Source organism: Apium graveolens, chromosome 7, assembly GCF_009905375.1.
Source record: "Apium graveolens cultivar Ventura chromosome 7, ASM990537v1, whole genome shotgun sequence".
NCBI lineage: Eukaryota > Viridiplantae > Streptophyta > Magnoliopsida > Apiales > Apiaceae > Apium > Apium graveolens.
The window spans coordinates 58,103,425-58,107,871 of record NC_133653.1 but is presented as its reverse complement, the minus strand read 5'-3'; the positions used below and the strand labels follow the sequence as shown (position 1 = coordinate 58,107,871).

Genomic DNA, 4,447 nt, shown 5'->3' with positions numbered 1-4,447 from the left:
CTTGTTTTATAGCATTCTTATGTTTATCATACTTTTTTAGGGTTTGTGGGGTTGTAATGGTTGTTTTTCTTGTTGTATATATGTTCTCTGCTTTAGATTATTATACCTTGGATAATTATAACCCAATTTTGTATGCCCTTATCACTGATACAAATATTAAAATTCTTGCAGATGGTGACTTGTTTTCAATTAAATTATTTCATTGACGTGAGTTTTGTTAGTGTCAATGCCCTAGAGACAACACTATAATATTTTAGTTTAAGACATTTGAATTATTGATATTTATATTCTATCAATTATTCCCTGTATAATTTACTATGTCTTAATTTACTACGATATAAAGTTAGATTAATAAATATTCTAGAAATATGATATGAATTCTATATTTCTAAGTACGTGACCTAGAAATGAGATTATGATAATAGTATCAATATTTTTAAAGGTCCCTAGTCGATTATTATTATTAAGGGATAATAATAATACATTAAGACTGGTGTGTTTGTTGACTGATGATCACATCTTATTAATCATAGGTAGTAATACCAAAGTTAAAAAACACAGGCAGATGTAAATGTACATGGTGCAGGAAAGAAATCTACATGTATGTTGTGTCATAAGTAATTATTATTGTGATAATGATGTAATGGTCCTTAGACTTGAAATCATTATATTTTTATACAAGAATTAATGTACCTTGATTTCAATTAAAAGCTATCTTTGACCGAGTAATGATAAAAGTATATTTCGGGTATATTATGAATTGTATGAGAAATACAAATGATCTGGAAAATATTTAACCCTCCTAATTTTAGGAGTAGTATTATTGGAATCTTGTGTGAGCTAGACTATTAAATGTGTGGCTGCACTCAAATGTTGATTTGATATGGTAGACTACTCATTGATCAAGAAAAACTAGATTTAACTATGACGTGGATGACACATTACGTGCCTTTAGTTTAATCCATGATATATGATTAAAGGGATTATATTATATTATATATTATTCATGAAATATTTAATCGATCACTGATTCAATTATTATTAATTGGCTAGCAATTATGTATTACTAGATGCCGCTCATTGTTTACGATATTAAATTAGATTTAAAATTCGTTTCCGACGTAATAATAACCTATAAGGTCACACACAAAGAATGTTTGAAGGATTATATAATTTAAATTGAATTTAAATTAAATTAAAGTAATTCAAATTATTTATAATACTAATTAAGTATGACTTAACTAATTAGATAAATAATAATATTCGAATTTACTAATATCTATAGAACCAAAAAAATATTGCTAAAGGCCCAAAAAGACCTAAGGCAACATCAAAGCTATGCTAACTTGTAGGTAGCTAGTTAGTATAGATATCTGTAGTAACATAACAACTACTCTATTTCAACATAGCATATTTTGTTAATATAGATATCAATAGCAACATTTTTGGACTCTATAGTAACATATTTTTTGTGTTGTAAAAGATCTAAAAATTTCTTTAATAATGGTGAGCAGTCACGTGGGCCCACATAAATAATTTTTAAAAATTCATATTCAATAGTTTTTTTGTTGCTTATTTTTCATTAATTTTCACAAATATAATTATAAATAGACAAATATTTAAATCCAAAATATAAATATAAATTTAAACTCATGAATCTTTGTAAGCAGTATATAGCTCAAACAAAATTTCAAACAAATATCTCAGTGCTTTACAAATTGGATGAACCCGCATAACGGGTAGGCTAACCTAGAAATAACATAGTTAACTAGTTGAGTACATAGCTCAAACAAAATTTTAAATAAATGTTCTCAAGCATAACTATAATGTGGAGCGATATGCAGTCCATGTCCGACATCACAGAAGTATGACGAACACATTACAAAATTGTAAACTCATGATGAAAACAACTATAGGAGAAAAGCCTGTAGATAATTAAAACTTTTAGCAATGGAGAAAGTTCATTGATGACACTCATATTTCCGAATAGAAGTTGAAACCGGTGCGAAAGAGAAAATACAGCCCCCGCTATAGTGACTTGATACTGACCTGAAACTGAAAATACAATTGAGTTTAGTGGTAACCAGAAAATATAGTTGAGTTTAGTGGTAACCAAAGAATGTTTATAGATGTTATACTAACAACTACTAATTTAGACAGTTATTAGTGCATAATGCAATAAAAAAATCAGTATTGCGCCTACATCACCTAAAGCTTAGGCTTGATGAGTGTTTGCGTATTGTAAAATCAAATGCCTGCATGTAACATAATTATAAGTGTATAATTTTTCCATATAAGAGAACATGTATTCTCATGATTCACAAAGATAAAAGAAAGTATGGTATCTATGTTCAATAACTGGAATGGGAGAACTGAAAGTTCTGGACTAAAAATTGCAGTCATAGCATGCATCAGCATGAGTCAGAAACAGGAAATGGAAGTGCATCTATTACTACAAGACTAAATGTAATACAAAAAACAATACCTCATTGAAATAGTGGGAAGCTGGAATTTCTTGCAGGTCTTGTTGTCATCTCTTCCATACATAATAGTGCAGATCTCGGGGATCATTGAAATATATACTCAAATTTCAAGACCTGTAAGATAAAAATACCAGGATAAGAAATTTGACCTAGTTAAGTACATTGTTTCTTGTGATAGGCACAAACCAAGAAGAGAGAAAGTGTTTAGTCACTGTATATTAGTAGGCAACAAATACCTTAATATCACAAATCACAGGTTCAATTTACAAAACAAACATAATGAATTCAATCAAACACAATGAACGATACGTTGATTTAGTAAGGGAAATAGAGTGAGAGAGAGGTAGAGATAAAGAGAGAAGATCACCTAGCTCTGTAATATTTTGGATGATCACCTAGTTGTGAGATAATTACCATAATTTTCCAATATTATTCCATCCATACAAGGCACACAAATTTTAATAATAGCCATAAAGTTCAAATAAGATCCAATGAACCAATGTGTTCCTAACCATTTTATATGTTGTGTTATGTAAACTTTGTAAATTATAAGTCCATAAAACAATTTTCTTTAGGAAACACTTTTTTTTAATAAACAGCAAGACCAAATATTTTCTAAACAACTGTTTTATCTAGTTTGCCATCAAACATTGCTTTGCGATCTTCACGGAACCTGGTTAATTTAATAAATCCATTTTAGCCCCTAAACAATTAACTAAAACCAGAACAAAGTGCGATGGCCAGTAAACGTCTTCACAAGGTAAAGATACAATAGTGTATTGTACTGCAAAATCATGATAGACAATGATTGTTAAGTTCATACATCCACTAACCGCTAAAATTAATCAAATTCAAATCCAAACCTCTCCATCTATGACTATAAGCAGTCACACACTATATTTGTTAAACTAAAGAAATATATAAATCAAACAATTTAGCAAGAACATAATCTGAATATGCAGTAATATGGAGCAACTATTTATCTTCGAGTAATTACAAAAAATAAGACAGTAAAATAAATCTTCTAGAATGAATACGAGTGAGACAATAAAAATACATATAGCAAAACTTCAGATCTAGAGTGTATACGACAACAAATTCAGCAATTACATAATTAAACAAACAATTTGGTTAAAACACACAAACAGCGAGAGGGAAGGGGGAGAGGGAGAGGGAGAGAGAAAGAGAGTGAGGGAATACAATTGAAAACATAAAATTACTTACATCGACAAAGTATACAAACAATATATATACAAACCGGAGCTTGAAAACGGTAGAGAGTTTGAACTGTCAACCCGAACTCGTTACTCGTTGAACCCTAAAGGTGGTGTATTCATTTCAGATTTTAAAGTATTGAAAATAATTCATAGATTTTAAAAGATTTTCACTGATTTTAATTGTTCGTGGATTTTGTCGGAGTTGATAAAAAAATCTTGCAGAGTCATGTATTTTAAAGAGATTTCAAAAGATTAAAAATGAACTAGCAAATCCATCAAAATCCACCACTTTTTCAAATAAAAAAAAATCCACCGACTTTGAATACCATCAGATTTTGATGGATTTTTAAAAATCCAAATTGAATACCGCCAGATTTGAGTCAACTTTTTAAAATCTAAATTGAATACACTTAGATTTTAATAGACTTTTTCTAATCTTTATTGAATACCATCAGATTTTAAAGGATTTTTTAAAATCCAAATTGAATATCTCTTGATTTCAGAAATCCAAAAAAATCATTTAAAATCTTGATTGAATACACCCCTCTAATTTTCTTTCCTCGGATTTCGCTGCTCCATCTGAAATGGGAGGGAGCGTAAAATTTACCCAAATCGATTTTCCCCTTTAATTTTGCTTCAATTTTTTAAATCCCCACTCAGTCGAACCCAAATATTTCAACAGCCCAACCCGTAATTGTTTCAACAGCCCAACCCATATGCCAATTCAAGCACTTTTTTAATAATAAT

General features: G+C 29.5%; 1 long non-coding RNA gene across 1 annotated transcript; it reads right to left on the bottom strand.

Moving 5' to 3' along the window:
* Positions 1 to 1,682: 1,682 nt before the first annotated feature.
* Positions 1,683 to 3,817, bottom strand: LOC141675218 (uncharacterized). Its single transcript, XR_012555942.1, has 3 exons — positions 3,708 to 3,817; positions 2,486 to 2,597; positions 1,683 to 2,055 (listed from the first exon to the last, which is right to left on the bottom strand). It is a non-coding gene; the product is annotated as an uncharacterized LOC141675218 (long non-coding RNA).
* Between the last annotated feature and the right edge of the window lie 630 nt (positions 3,818 to 4,447).